The sequence below is a fragment of the Lipophrys pholis genome (assembly GCF_963383615.2).
Source record: "Lipophrys pholis genome assembly, chromosome: 13".
NCBI classification, from domain to species: domain Eukaryota; kingdom Metazoa; phylum Chordata; class Actinopteri; order Blenniiformes; family Blenniidae; genus Lipophrys; species Lipophrys pholis.
In genome coordinates this window covers 21,349,351-21,365,159 of record NC_137632.1, presented here as the reverse complement: position 1 = coordinate 21,365,159, position 15,809 = coordinate 21,349,351, and the positions used below count along the sequence as shown (strand labels likewise).

At 40.6% G+C, this 15,809-nt stretch overlaps 1 protein-coding gene across 2 annotated transcripts in view; it reads left to right on the top strand.

Annotated features, from left to right (window-relative positions):
- The first annotated feature begins 8,429 nt into the window (after positions 1-8,429).
- Positions 8,430-15,809, top strand: part of slc39a10 (solute carrier family 39 member 10) — a 29,649-nt gene continuing 22,269 nt past the window's right edge. The window contains exons 1-2 of one of the 2 annotated variants that reach the window (XM_080477980.1): positions 8,430-8,509; positions 15,406-15,483. The gene's annotated coding sequence lies outside the window, so the exon portion shown is untranslated. The remainder of the gene's footprint in view (positions 8,510-15,405; positions 15,484-15,809) is intronic. The other variant, XM_080477981.1, reaches the window with a different exon arrangement.

Here is a 15,809-nt window from a genome sequence, read left to right as displayed (position 1 = left end):
TGAAAGTGATTTATCCAGCAACCACAATAAGATAATATCTATTAAAATGTGGCCTTCTGACACTTTCATAAATATCTCATCATTATAATACCTCCACCGTGAAATCAGACAAGATAATGGACACTTTATTTAATTTAGATTCTGGTAATGCATGATAAAGTCTGATTGATAGTATGTAAGAAGAAAAAAAAAGAAACAAATGACTGAGTTTCATGTGGAAATGGGGTTAAACAGAGTAATGATCCCCCAGAGATTCATAATACATCTCTGCAGCTCTGTGGGGCTTTTTAACCCCAATTATACCCAGCTCTCCATTTCTATTGTGCATGACGCTTATCAGCCTTGTTCTAAGCAGCTCCGATGAAGTCAACGTACTCTACCTGTGCACTACATGGAAGAAAAGAACATGTGACAGCCACAAAGCAGGGTTTTCCTTCGATTTTGGTGGAGAACAAAATAAAGCCACAAGGAAGGGACGACTATGAATAACACGTGCAATGATACATTCATCTTTTTTCTATGTATTTTACATGGGGTCACAGTATATATGGGGAGCAAAGAAGCACAAGGCATATAATCTCTCCAGTGCATGAGGGGTCAAGCTCAGGCCCTCACACCAGACCAAGTGTCATACTAATGCTGAACCACCTCAACTGCATCTTGAGCTTCTCCTGGATAATCGTAGTCTTCATTTGAGGATTACAGCCATCCACTAATGCTTAAATAAGTAATGCTTATATGGACTGGATCTGGTGGATCTTCGGTGTATGTTTCTTTATGAGGGACCCCCCCCCCCGTCATGACATGTTGCAATGTATATCATTAAAATCAAAGTGAAGAATTGAATCTGTGACCTTTCTCTTCCTTTCATGACCCAAAGTTCATGACCATAGGTGAATGAGGGATTTTAGAGGGACCGCTAAATAGAGAACTTTGCTTTAATGATCAGCTGCCTCTTCATTACAATGGTCCATTATGGCTACAGTAATACTGCCGCATTTGTTCAAGTCTCTGGCTGATCTCACAATCGCTCCTCTCACCACTCAAGACCAAGAGCCTGATTTACTTACAGTCCTCCACTTGGTACAATTTGTTGTTATTATGTTAATGTGGCAGTAAACAGGCAGTTTGCTGTGCTTTATCCAAATTCTAGGTAGCTGGAGCCAAACCCACCTGACAGAGGACAGGGTAAACCATCAGCCATCATAGACAAACAATCACTCCAGTCAAAGTTACCAGTTAATCTTGATTGTTGGAGACAAGTGGTTGTTTAAGAAAATCACCACGAGGCACCCAGAGAACAAAATCATGAATCATTAACCACAATGACGCACGTTTTTCTAACCTTAACCCTAACATTTATAAAGTTTGATACGTCCTGAATGTTTGCTGTGCAAATCAATTTGTGGGACCTCCAATATTTTAAGACTCTGTATTGCCAGTCTTTCTAAGTTATAGAAGTGATGAAAATTGTGTGCACCCGTGAACAAGTGTTTTTGAGGATATTGGGGAGTGTACCACTGGTGCTGCTAATAAGGACGATCAAATAATTTACATTTAGATAGTTTAAAACCTATTAAACACCAAAGATCATCAATAGTTAGCTCATAAGGTTAAAGCTCCCCCCAAATAGCATTTTAATTTCCATTGTTTGGTAAGTTGGATGCAAATAAATGATACTGAAACTACTTTTGGAGTTTAAATAAATTGCAAATGTGCCAACTAACTGGTTCAGGAAAAGAAAGATATTGTGGTTTTAAGGTGACATTGTTAACAGAGGATCTTTACTATATGACAGGATATACTGTATGTATAATGTGAATGGTGTGTGGGAATTATAACTTTTTTATGTAAAGGTAAGAACAGAGAGACAATTCTAGGTGCCTGGCATCATTCTAAAGTGGGACAGGATAATGATCATTGAAGTGTTAATAATTTTGTTCTCAAAAATTGTCTCATATCTAATAGAGTACAAGAGGTATTAATTGAGATAATAAGACAAAAAAACGCGTATATTTGATATCCAGATTAGTCAAACAGTACAAAAAAAAAGTGTTTTTGTTGTTCGTACCATTTGGTGTTATCAATGATTAGAAGCAAAACCCCCTATATAAGCCTGCAAAGGGAACACATTGAATTAGTGTGAATCTATCAAATATGTGGCTTCAAAAGAAAATAACTCTAATTCACCACCAGATACAGATCCAATTTGGACTACGTGGAACAGATCAAACCTTTGTTTGAAAAATATTGATGTGATGCAGATCAAAACTTAAACAAGACAGCTACAGTATGACATATCAGTGAAATGCATTTTATAAACCGAGACTGCATGACAGCATAGATCTTGTAGAAAATTGCATCTTCTCTAAGATCTCAACTCATCTTCCATGTTTGGGGACAATAAGTCAACTTAATTAGCCATCGGCTTACTGCCAGTTGCAAAGAATTAATGCAACTCTCTTTCTTTGGAGATGTTCACATGAATCCTGCTACTGCTGTCTGATTAACAAACTCAAAGGAAACGGCCCGACAATAAGTTGGAAGTAACATCACAACCACAGTGCCTGGCTTTGATTAGAGCTGTGATCATGGTAATTATTGGTCGATCTCTTCGTTACAACTCTTTACATATTTGTGTTCAAAGCTGTAAAACTGTGCTCGATGTACATTGCTAAATTAGTATAAACAGTATGCCAAGCAGAGCTTGTGCCCAAGTATCTGGAGCTGCAACCATGACTCGTACTAAAGATATCGCGTCAGGATATGTGCATTATTCATATTCCGATTGGCTGGCAGTGTGGCTCCAGGGTCACCTCAGTGCAAACGGGGAGTGGGTGGTCATAATATCATGCATATTTTATGTAAATAGCGAGAGGGCCAAAAGGAAATCTGGAATGAACCGAGGATGTAGAGGATATCATTAGAACTGCTTCAAAGGGAGACACGCTACCAAATCTGTAAGAAAACAACATGTGAAATGCAAACATCTACATTAATTACTTACCTATTAGCTGATGCAAACATCATTTTTATCAAGTACCTTATCTGCTAACTAAACACATCTTAATTAAACAGCAGTAGATGAAAAATATCTAGAAGCCTTTCCAAGTTCTTACCTACATCAGCTGATTTACTTCATTGGAGGGAAAAAAACGCTAATGTTGTTGTATCAAGCAGGAGATGACAAACAAGCAGACGAATAAAAAAACTGCTGTCAAATAGATTCAGTTCAGAGCAAATTGATGCCTTTTCAAAATGCCAAAACCTCCACCAATGATTGGCCCAGGGTGCTGTTTGAAATTCTCTGCTCTGGGAAGAGAAATAATTAACAGCACTGGCACGTGCTAATCCTACCTCTCAAAATGACATCAAAGAAACTCCCTAAAGTGGTATACAAATGCCCCCCACCCAACTTGAGATGTCATATGCCAAAAATCTGATCTGGCTCTTCAATCATCAAGTTGGATTGAAGCAGTTTGTAAATCAGGTTTGCCATGAAGAATAGCTCCCAGATGTATAGTTGAAATATGGCACTCCCAAACATGTAGATGGCAAAAAAAACATTCGACATTAAAAAATACTCCATGGTTTAGCTGACAGATTGTGTTTTGGAAGAGTGTTTTTCGACTTTGGAAGAGACTGAGACAGCCACGGGACACAAAACACATCTGTGAACCTTCACTATGAATACCGTGAAGTGGTCAGTCTTCTTCATGGCTGGATATTTAAAGCACCACCGCCTGATGGAGCTCAATGGGTGTTACTCCCCTGCCTGCCTCGATCCAGGATGTGCGAGTCGGGAAGCGAGTGGGTGTCGGTTGGCCATCGGAGTGGCACATGTGCACGTTTCAGCTTTGGCAAGTACAACGAACCTGAGGGAAAAACAAGCGAGTGCACTCGCCTTTCTCCAACCTCCACCAGATTAAAAGGGAATGAAAAATCCATGAGGGCTCATTAGATGGGTTTACAGGTGGCTAATGAGCTGATATTTAAAACTTGTCACTTGTCGTACCTCTCGCTCTCTCTTCCTCCCTTTCTCTCTTTTTTCTGTCTATCTTTGGCTGCCCTCCAGGACAGAGATTCAGAGGGTCTGCAGGGGTGCCAGTATTGCTCTGTATCAGCAAAATGTCAGCCAGGAACACACACACACACACACACACACACACACACACACACACACACACACACACACACACACACACACACACACACACACACACACACACAAACGGCATATCCCTAATGCCTATTTTCATCAAATGAAAGGACACACTCAAGATGAATGACCTTAATTTAACTCTGCTAACATAGGTTTATAATAGGCTATCCAACTCGGATAAACTATCTTATTCTTGTCTGAAACGACGCAGACATGCAACCTCTAATGGTTCAGTCGGAAAACTTACTCCTGATTGTCCTCATTAAAAATCACCTCACCTTTTAACCACTGTGTGATAAAAAAGGGCAATTCCACCACGAGTCAGTGCCTCGTCTTTCATGCCAATCCATGGGCAAAAGCTGCGTCAGGTGGATTGCCTGCGGACCATAACCACTCTGGTTGCAGTGTAGGAAATATTACCTCGGTAATCTGCAGCAAGAGGCATTTCAGCAGGAAATGGCTCCCCGTGCTGGGCTGTATATATGGCTGGGGCTGAGTCGAGCTCATAATTCAATGCAGTCGTTGGCAGTTTTCATCCTCCGTCTGCTGGGGCTGTGTACTGGCTAAATGACAGTGGAAGCCACAATGGCACTTCTGCCATTGGTTTATGACTAGCAGAGACCCCCGGGCGCCATGACTGGAGTGCTAAGTGAGCACATGGCTGCCAATCACTTGATATTAATCACCCCATGATCACGAGAGACGTCCGACATAAGAGTGAGAGGAACCAAGGGTGGGAGAGGAGCCGAGACAGGGGTCCAGCTGGTGCCAGCCAGCCAGAAATGTGAGTGTCTGAACACCTTGCATCTCCTGCACGCTGCAAACACACACACACACACACACACACACACACACACACACACACACACACACACACACACACACACACACACACACACACACACACACACACTCACACACGAACTAGCAAGGTCAGCTGAGCTTAGCCTATTGAGTACAAGACCACATAATATGGTGAGAGATGGAATTTAAGAGCATGTCACCTTGATGGATGGATCCCTTGGAGCACGGTAAAGGAAACTGCAGATTGCTTTAAAAAAACCTATACAAATACTGTCTAGAAAACAAAGTCCAGTGTAAATAAGTCGGAGACTAACCTGAAATGTCAAAGGTGAGGCAACACAGACAAACAGAAGCTCTGCATGGAGGACTAAAATAGATGTGTTGCACTGCTTCATGAATTTAATTTATCCGTCACACTCGCCAGTCAAAGTCAGTGGGAGGAGCTAACGATGAGCTTGTCAAATCTATTGCTTTGGTCTGAAGAGTTTCAAAACATGGCGGCCATGTTACCGGTGGATCTGCTTGAACTTTCTGGGGAGTTGATGAATGATATTTTAGAGTCTAAAATCTCTCTTGCCACTGAGGCGTTTACCGAGCAGGACCGAGTCCTCCCCTTGGTTTTTGTTGGTTGCAAATAAAGTTTTGCTATCCAAGCCATCGTAGAGGTGTAACAATAGGAACGATTGTTAGTTATGTGAGATAACCCACCAAGCTGAATGTAACTTCCCATGCAGAAGTTAGGGAATAAAAGTCCGACACCTGTTGGGAGGAAACAAGAGCAATCAGGAGCAACGATCCGCCCACTTGCTTTGACGGGCGAGTTTGATAGATAAAATCAATTCATGAAGCGCTGCAACACCGGACCATGGAATTATTAATTAAATAGTGAAATAATTATACATGCTTTTACATCAAATGAAGTGGTGTTTTAATGGATTCATGACACATTTATATATTCAATTCTAACTTTAATTAATTTTGATTAATTAATGACACATTTAAGTAATTATTAAATCATGTATATATTAATTTTATTTTGGCATTTGTAGTCCTAAATAGCCCTGAGGCATTCACTGTTTATTGTATAAATCTACTAATAAAAGTTATCATGTTGTTTGCCTTTCATGGCAACACATCAGTGTTTCTCAAATGGTTTAGTTTCAGGACCTATTGTCCAAGACTTAATGGAAAGTCTCAACCCAAATAAAAAAAAATAAAAATTATATTCAAAGAGGGTGCAGATAGGGTGTAAGTAATATTCATCTCTCTTCAGATATAGTTTCAAAATATAGGTCCTATTGACAGTTCAGTTTTGATACCAAAACTAATTATTAATTTTACCGGCCCCCAAGGTGGAACTATTTGAATACGCTCTGACTCCATGTACATGGAAGATAATGCAACTTTTCTCAAACGCTGCTACTGCACATGTTCACCATGGCTATAGTATAGTGTTCTTCTGTACATGCGTGAGTAGAGAGACAATAATAACATTATCAGTCTCCAGAGTGTCGGGACTCCCAGTCAATATTCTCCTGGGACTTGATAGTTTTATAGTTGACAGTCACCTGTAGTAACAATCCAACTACACCATCTGTCCATAGCAATGTCCGTGTTCTCTCCATTATTAATGTTTGTAGTGTATTGTTCTCTACATGCATATGTGTGTGGCTTCATTACGAAACCAAACAACAGCACCCAATAGTGGCCCAACATTATAATAGTGTTAAACACAGTTTAACGCTGTGTAAACTGGGCTTAACTCCATCATTAGTAACTCTAAGAATTTTTTTCACAGAATGAATCACAACAAAATCACCTTATCGATACAACATGTTTCACTCACTTAAACATTGGTACAATCACAACTTTCAACAGGTCCATCAGCCTTCTGCCAGTCATAGCAAAGTCAATTTGAGATTTATTCATTATGTGGGACTATACAGGCTCCGACTGGGTCACTCCAGAAAGTGTGTTTCCTTAGTCGGTAGTCAACCCGTAATAGGTTTACTTCTTGTTTTAGGGTCACTGTCTTAGTGCATCAGCTTCTGGAGCAGGCAGACAGCCACCGTGATATTATCCTTCAAGATACTGAGGTAAACCTGGGAATTAATTTTCTCCTTCAATGGAGGCATGTGGTCCAGGCCCAGGGGCACAAACACAATATGCTACTGTCCTTTTTGTGATTTTGAAGTATTTTCTTTAAACTTATTGATTTCACTTCGCAACATACTTAATAATCCATTAGACAGTACTGTTCATCAGCTCACATTTACAGTAAATTAATATTGTATTTAAAACCAATCCATTCATAAATATGTGTCAATTGTTGGGTTTTTTCTTGCCACAGTATAACTGTGTTAAGTTATTGCTAAATCCATCTATTGGAAAGGTCCAACCAGGCCACATTGCATATAAAAAAACCCCAATTAATTATAAGTCATCACAAGTAATTTGAGTCTAAATGTAGAATTTAAATCTTTCCAAAGGTGATTAATACCTCCACATTCCCAGACAAAATGCAGAGGGGTTGACCTCTGTGCCGTCAGCATGACCCACTACCGGTCATGTGAACGAATTGCTTCAGTGGTAATCCTGCCATAGAGAGGCTCATTTCATGGAAAAGTCTATTCATGGGGAAAAAAAAGCTTGTAAAATGGTTTGATTTATAATACTATAATTTTTTTTAATGAATGTCATTATTGTAGGCTTAGTTCCTAAATGTGCTGTTCATTGGAAAGCTCCGAAGTTCCAACCTTTTAATGAGGACTTTACAGAGTTGAAAAACCTCTGATTCTGCTGGTTTTAGTGCATATTCAGCTTAGTGCCCACTGATAGGTAACCTTATAATAGTTTTATTGAAGTTTTAATTCGAAAATACAACACACACACACGCACGCACGCACGCACGCGCACACACACACACACACACACACACACACACACACACACACACACACACACGCGCACACACACACACACACACACACACACACACACACACACACACATCCATCCACTGCAAATGTTCTTTTTTAACAACATACATACACACAAATAAATATAAATTCTTGTACACACACCTATGTAGCCATACATACTTATATACATACAAATAAATATCTAAAATTGGTTAAAATAAATGAATGAATGAATGCAATGGGCTTGTGAAAAAGTGAGGATTTACTTTTAAGATAGACTGGTGTTAAAAAGTTTGAATTTGAAGTAAGCACCGTGGATACTGTTCGTAAGGATGATTTTTAAAAAGTAAAACGTCATCACGATGTCTTTTAATCCTTTATAAAGTACAAGAAGGTGTGCAGGTGCTTCCTCAGACAGTCATGTGACGCAACCCACGCTCAGAAGCGTTCTTCTGTGTGTTGCGCACTTTGCGCAGACTGACAGCCCGCCGCCGTCGCGAGACCCTTACGTCAATTCCGTAAGAAGCGTTGGTGGATACGCTGACCCCTGGCGCTTTGACGTAAAGCAGGCGGCGGATTTTGGTACCGAGCGGAGAGGAGATGCACACGGCACTCGAGTGAGGTAACTATATAAAAAAACCCATTTGTTATCATTCACTCCCACAACATGGACCCGGGCAGCGTCTGCTGTGGCGTGTGGCTGTTTCACGCCGCTGCCGCGGACGTTCGGGACGGAATATCCACACTCCGTGTCGTACTGTCACTCTTTGTAGGGCTAATTTCCTACGAGTCGTCTGCTAGCTAACAGCGGCGGCTCGGATTGTTGCCTTCCTTTACGGGCTAGCTTTAGCATTAGCTTGGACACGAGGAGGCTCTGAACACGAAGGGGGCGTTTAGCTCTAAAGTTATATTTCCTGTGGTTTTCAGGAGAGGGCTGAGGACTCGGTGATGTTGTTTTTGAGTCTGGGATGCGTTGGTTTTGTGCGTTTTGTCGCCGTCGTATTACGGTCACGTTTCAGTGGCGCCGAGCGGCTCTTCCCGGGGGGGGGTTCATGCCCACCACGTGCGGCTTCCATCACTCCCTCCCTCCCGCCGCTGCTGCGTCCAAACTCCCTCCGTTCCCTCCTTTACTCATTTCTCAAGTTTTCACGTCTTATTTTCAACCTTTTCTCGTGCTCCCCGTCATTGTGTAATACCAACGCCAGGGAATGCGTTGATCTGTGCGGCCACTTCCCTCTTTCGAGTCCGCCTCAGTTAATTTCTGCTCTGAGCTGTAAAAGACTAACAGCTGTTACACACATTTGTTTGAGCCACATAATCAAGCTTTATTAGTCACACACTGAAAGAAGCCAGCGGCGTTTATATGAGATACTCTAGACAGAAATCTGGACACTTCCTGTCATCCTCAGATCCGTCGTATTTTTTAAGCACATCGTTTAGATCAGGAATGGCAAACGCATTTTGAATTTAGGAGCCACATACAACCAAAATTGATCTTGAGTGGGCTGGATTGGTAAAGTAGTGCCATATATCTCAAAATGGAGCCAATTTGAATGAACAATTCTGATGCAAAATACAGTCAAATGTCCCAAAACATCTGTAGCTGTATGCATGTTTTCCACAAACTCTCCCTGAAGGCATGGCTTTGTGCCTGGTTTGATATCACTAAGGTAGCTATCTCTCATGGCAGCATCACCGATATCTCAGCTCTGGTCTCAGTGAAGTGTTCACTCCTCTTTTTAAATAAAGTTTTTATTGCATTTTTAATAATCATAAATAAAATCAACTGTCATCCTACTGACTGGAAGTAATAGTAACATAAGACCAGAATGGTTGGAACCTCTTGCAGGTTGGTTTTGGCCTGTGAGCCTTAAGTTTGACACCTCAGATTTAGAGTCTGTTCAGAGCTATAAATGACAAAGTATAGTGAGCTAATGTGAGAGCATGCGAAGTGACAGCTGTTACTATTGTTGGGGCAACACAATAAAGCTTCAAACAGTTAAACTGGCAAGTGACTCTCTTATCTGATATTTCTGTGAGAAATCTGAAGTCCCTTTCATCTTCATGTTTTTAGACCCCTAAACTGTGATATCTGTTAAGGTGACACACACTATCCATCATGTTAAGAAGCACATTGTTTAGTGGGTCCATAATTTCCAAGAAGACACTTACTCTGACCTTGTTGTACTTAAAATGATGTTCAAGGTTCCCTCAACTTTTGACTAATGCAATAAAGTGCCAATCAGTTTAAATCATGCTTAATAGTTCCTTGAAACCCCAAGACATTCTTATCTGGGCAGGACGTGAGAGTGGCACAGTGTAATAGTGATTATTGTTACTGCCTTGTGCCAGACAACCGATGGTTAAGGCTTTTCTGTGTGCTGATTGCTTGTTTCCTCTACATGCCAACATACTTGCTCGGCACACTGGCCAGGTGGAGATGGTTCAGACAGGTTGACGAGAGAATTGTTGAAAAATTGGACAAAAGATGTTGGGGGGGGGGGGGGGGGGGGGATTCCAGGCAAAATTAGATTCATCACATATATGGCCCCTGATGGTTCACACTGACTTAATGGTGGTTGCATTTCCATTATTGTGGAAACAACCACAAAAAAAAAAAATTTCAGCAGTAAAATGTGCGTTGTGAATGTGGAATTATATTGGCTATAACTCACCAAGAAGGTGTAGAGATTAAAATATGAATGGTGTAAATCCCAGAGGCCCCCCACACACCAACACATGATGTGTTAGCGAGACAGTGGTACCGGCCTTCTCTTTATTTAGTTTGTAAAATGGAAGTAGAAGGAGATTAAAATCGTCTTTGAATCAATCCAAATCTCAAGGTTTATGGAGGGAAGAGCTGGCACAAAGTTATGCAAACTTTTTAATTGAATACTTGTTGTAAATTCACATAACTGCTTACGGCATAGTTGATATAACAAATATATAGACGCGTGCTTTTCTTTTCTTTGTGTTTTTTATTTGACGATCCTTTGGGCTGTAAAAGCTTTGATATTTCTCTCACAAATCTCAGTCAACGAAGGCATTAATAATTTTTGAATTATGAGTTTAACAATATTGAGCCTCAGAAATGGGCTGAGGACTGTAGAGTTTTATTTACAGGCCCTTCTGACAGTGAGATTACTTAATGTCCGCGATGAATCTGATCAAATGGAGTTTGTCACATTATGTACACTTCTCTCATGTGTCGCATCCTGAGTTTAGGAAACCTCAGCAATCATGAGAGAGGACAGTCTCAGTAATGAATTTCATGATAATGCAGGAAAATCTCTGCAGTTAGTACCTGCAATATAAATAGTGTGTGTTTTATTCCTTCCTGGTCATTTTTTCCACTCCTTTAACACAGCATGCAAAAGTAGCACAGACTGAATGCAAACATTTCGCTAATTATGAAGTAATGTGGGAGGATTTAACAAAAGCTGTGACTCCCAGAACGTAACTTGAACAGACGGGAGGCCTGTACTATGAATAGGATTAACATGCCTCTCCGGATCTCTCCGTTATCTGGACTGACAAATCCAGAAATGTGTGTCCTTGATGAGCGTTACTACGAAACAGGTTATCAACTTGGTAATTCAACAAAGGCTTTTCCCATTGTGATCAGTGCGTGCTGACATAAAAGGGGCAGAGTTTGCAGCGTCTGAAATACAGAGTAACTGCTTATTTATGGATTACTATGGATTATTAAGAAAGCAAACGCAAGTAGCAGTGGTAGAGCTTGTTTTTTTTTGTTTTTTTTGCTTTTCGATTAAAAGTGGCTTGTATGCAGTCCAAGTTTTAATCGACTTCTTGTTTCAGAATCGAGTGAGAACAAATGTACACTATGAGGTTATTATGCTAAGCTACTCTAATGCTGATAAAAGTCCCAAGATTTGAGAAATACCTTTTGATATTATTTTTTCTACTTTGTCCATAAATCTACTTGTTTTAACCCGTTGCTTACAGTGCGTCCTACCTTCAATCCTGATCTTCTCCACTTCATTACTATTTAGTTAGTCTGTTAGCTGTCATTCTTGTTTTGTCCTCCAGAATGTAAACTTCAAATGTAAAATGATGTTTTTTGGTGTTAAATGCACACAAAAAATATTTATAACTGGTTCAACTTAACTTGAAGTTTGCTGTAATTTAGGTGCAAATATGACTTGTGAGTGTAATAATATAAATTCCCTGCGGTATTAAAGCAGTCCAAGTATTCCACACAAACCGCTCAAACAGTTTGCAAACTTTAAAGCCTTTATAGTTGTGAACTACCCCATTGTCGTTCTATGTCAGTATCTTCACGATGCACAATTTAAAGATTCCAAAGTAGCCCATCCATTTTCTTGTGGACTTGTAATGAGAATTTTGTCAACACAAACATCTTAACATTTGTTTTTGTGCTCTCAACATTTGCGCTACATGTACTGATCTGAATACTTCACCTATACTCGCTGTTTGTGTCTGGAGCTGAAGTGTAGGCCTAAACCAAACTATGACCCAAGGACCCAGTCCAGCCCGGGGTCCAGTTGTGATTCTGAAATGATCATGGAGTCCCTTAACTGTACGGTACTTATGAGTTTCGGTCCTGTGTTGAACAAGGTAATTTCTAGAAACAAAGTCGGGGAACTTTAAAGAACATTGTTGTTGCTGGTTACTAAAACAAACAAGAACACCACAAATCAGCTTAGGGCAAGAATGTCGAACACGTTTTAGTTCAGGGGCCACGAGCCTCATGTTTGACACCCCTGGTTTAGTGAGTGTCCAAAATTCACTACTAAGTATAGTATAGTATAGTATAGTATATTTTTCCATCTGTGTCCCTCATCCCTGACCCAAACGGAACCTCCCCCCCGTACACGCACACGGTCCTGCTTTCACACACACACACCTATAAGTACTCCACAAGTAGCCGGTCAGGTGGTTGTCCCTGGACCCGGCTGGACACACACATACACGCACGCACACACACAATGCCTCCCCGCCTCCTTGTACAAATCAGTTAAGTCGCTGGACTCCAAACATTCCAGCTGTTACTGACGTTGGTTTTGGCGTGAATGTTTTGTGTTCCCGTCCTCTTTGGCCTGTTCCTCGGAGGTAAGCTTCCCTGTGTTTTGACATCCGTGTAGCCTCGTGTTGTTCTACTCAATCTTGTTTGACATGTTGGGGTCCAGTCTTGCCTTGCGGTCTTGCGCACTCTCACACAGATGAACTGCTTCCAGGCCACAGAGCATCAGAAAGGCACCTGCGTCCCTCCACTGCAGGCTCTTTGCAGTTCCTCTGTTCTGCTGGCAGAAACCTCATGCCGCCTGCTGTAAATTACTCAAAACCAGAATCAGTTGTTGTATTAGTTGTCACGCAAAGAGGCTATTCAAATGTAAGAAGTTGAGAGAAGCCTATTTGCTTTCCTTTAATTTGAACTTGTGTGCGTCACGATAGCCTGTTTTTCCCAGAAGGATGCTGGGTATTTGCTTAGCCATATGGCACGACAGCAGTGTTTTCCCAGTAGGTTTGTCTGACTTGCACAGTCTGCTTTAGACAGCCGCGTTGTCATTTAGGGCTTTTTGCACAAGCTGGAACTTTTTCTTTACTTTATCTGTGAATTCTTGAGCGGATGACAAGCACTTTGGGATCTCGTACTGAAACATGTGGCTTCAGATACCATGTGTGCCGATTCTGCTTTGCTGAGCGGTGGTATCTGGCTGGAAAAGAAGAAGCTTTCAACGTAATTGTGAGTACTGTAGGCATGTGAGTCAGGATTGTTGGTTTGACCACCTTGATGCAGGTAGGGTTAAAACGTCAGTGTCTGTGCCGGCAGGTGGATACCACGCTTGCTTTTTCCTTCATGTTGTAATGTCCTGCTGTGCTGAAAAACAGCTATTATATTTTCAGTTGTTGATGTTTGTGGCCACAAAGTGTTACTCAGGTGCGTCACCATGAGTCGCTTAGCCTCCTGAATCCCATCATGCAACAATAGACCATCATGGTTTCCAGCAGCGTTTAGTCCGTGTGGTAACTGACATCTGTATTTTTTCTGTGTGCTTCGGGCCTCACTAAGAAAACCTCCGCTCACGTGTTCTTTTTTTTTTCTTTTTTCTTGCTTCAGGAACAAGTTGTATATTGACTCGGGTTGTTGGGTGTTTAACTTCTCGACGCAGCAGTGTTGATCAAAAAGTGGAATATTAATCGTCTCATATAACAGGTCTGGAAATCGGCTTTGGTTTTTTGATTAACTCTGCATATTTTGTATATTTTGAGTTGAGTCGTCTTTCTTCAGAGTTTAATTGAAGACATGATATAATACATAGTTTACAGGTTGATAAATGTAATTTCTTATTTTCTGTTTCACTCTTTCTAGAAAGAGCAGCATCCTTGTTTTGTAGCAGCGTGTTTGAGTCCTTTAGTTACATGTCTGGAAAACTAGAGACGATTGTTTTTCTCAGTTTCCCTGCTTGATACTTATATGAGGAGGATGTGTACGGTCGTGTGAGAATCATATGAAGCAGTTTAGTGGTCAAAAAGACAAAACAGCATTCCTCTGAAAAGAAAACAATATGAAGGAATATTTTTTTAAGAATAGTGTAAAAAAAAAAAAGTTTTGGGGGGAAAAAACTTAAGGTTCTGTAAGTGTTTGCCTTATAAATGTTGTATGTGAATTACTTCAATGCTCAGTTGGTAATTCAAGATTGATAGTTGACCTTAAAGTAGTGCCTGCTGTTTCCTTCGTTTATATAAAGATTTGTACAACCATTTATTAATTTGAACTTATATTTACTTTCTCAGCTTAATCATGGTATCTGTGAAAACTAACAGTACGCGTTTGCACCATAGTATGACCAATGTAGATTGATTTTGGAGCCGATTCCGATATTAGGGAATAGAAAATCCTGATAACCCATATTTTGGCCCATTTACTATTTTGGTGCTTAAGTGACGCAGCGACATAAAGATGTAAATATGTATTGACGTGCGTCGATGCGTCACTTCAAAGATGGCGACATCTGGTCAATGTGGCCGCAGCAATAACAGCATTGACGTAGAACGACCTAACATGTTAGTCAAGTGCGAATGACACAACGAGGCACGTCATGGGAGTTGTTTATTTTTCAAACTAGTTAACTTACCACTGAGGTAAACAACTTGCTTCAGTAAATATGCTGCTGTGAGGTGACTAGAGCATGACATGAAAGTAGTCGAAGCACCCTCTCCTGGACGCGTAACACAGGGATATCACAAAAACACAATATCCCCTGCATTTTATTATTAAAAATAAGTGTAAACTGATTATTCTCTAATGGCTATTAACAGCCGATTAATCAGTCGGGCTCTATTAGTTTTATTGTTGGTGATCAGCCAAAAATATATGGTGATCAATAAAGTCAGTTTGTCATTAGCCATTAAAAATACTTTTTGGAGTACAACACTGTTGTAGCAGATGTTCTTGGTGATTCAACTTTGAGCTTCAGGAGCTTGGTTGTAATTCCTGTGATCTGAATTTCACTTTATTTTTTTATTTTACAGTGCAAGGTTGAAAAGAGTTGTAAAGCCCTTCACAGTGTTGCATCAAGACGGAGGGCCGAGCAGGAGGAAAACTATCCGGTGAGTTATCATGGCAGTGCATTTCACACCCTAATGATTAGATTATTTACTTGTCTGGTGTTAAGAAGTGTAGCTAAATCGCCAACAATCGTCTCATTTAATCAATTATTAAAGCATTAAGTCATAAAAAGGTCTAATAAAGGAGAAAGGTGGTCCCTCAAAAATGATTTTTGTTTTGTTTTGCTTACTTTAACATTGAGTAAAACACAAACTGAAGCTCAATAGAGATCCTCCTCTTCCCACAAAGAGAGTAATGAGGAAACCCTGCAGGCTGCTGCAGAGAGGGTGTGCTCTGAAGAATAGGATGTGCTTTTGTCCCGACGTAT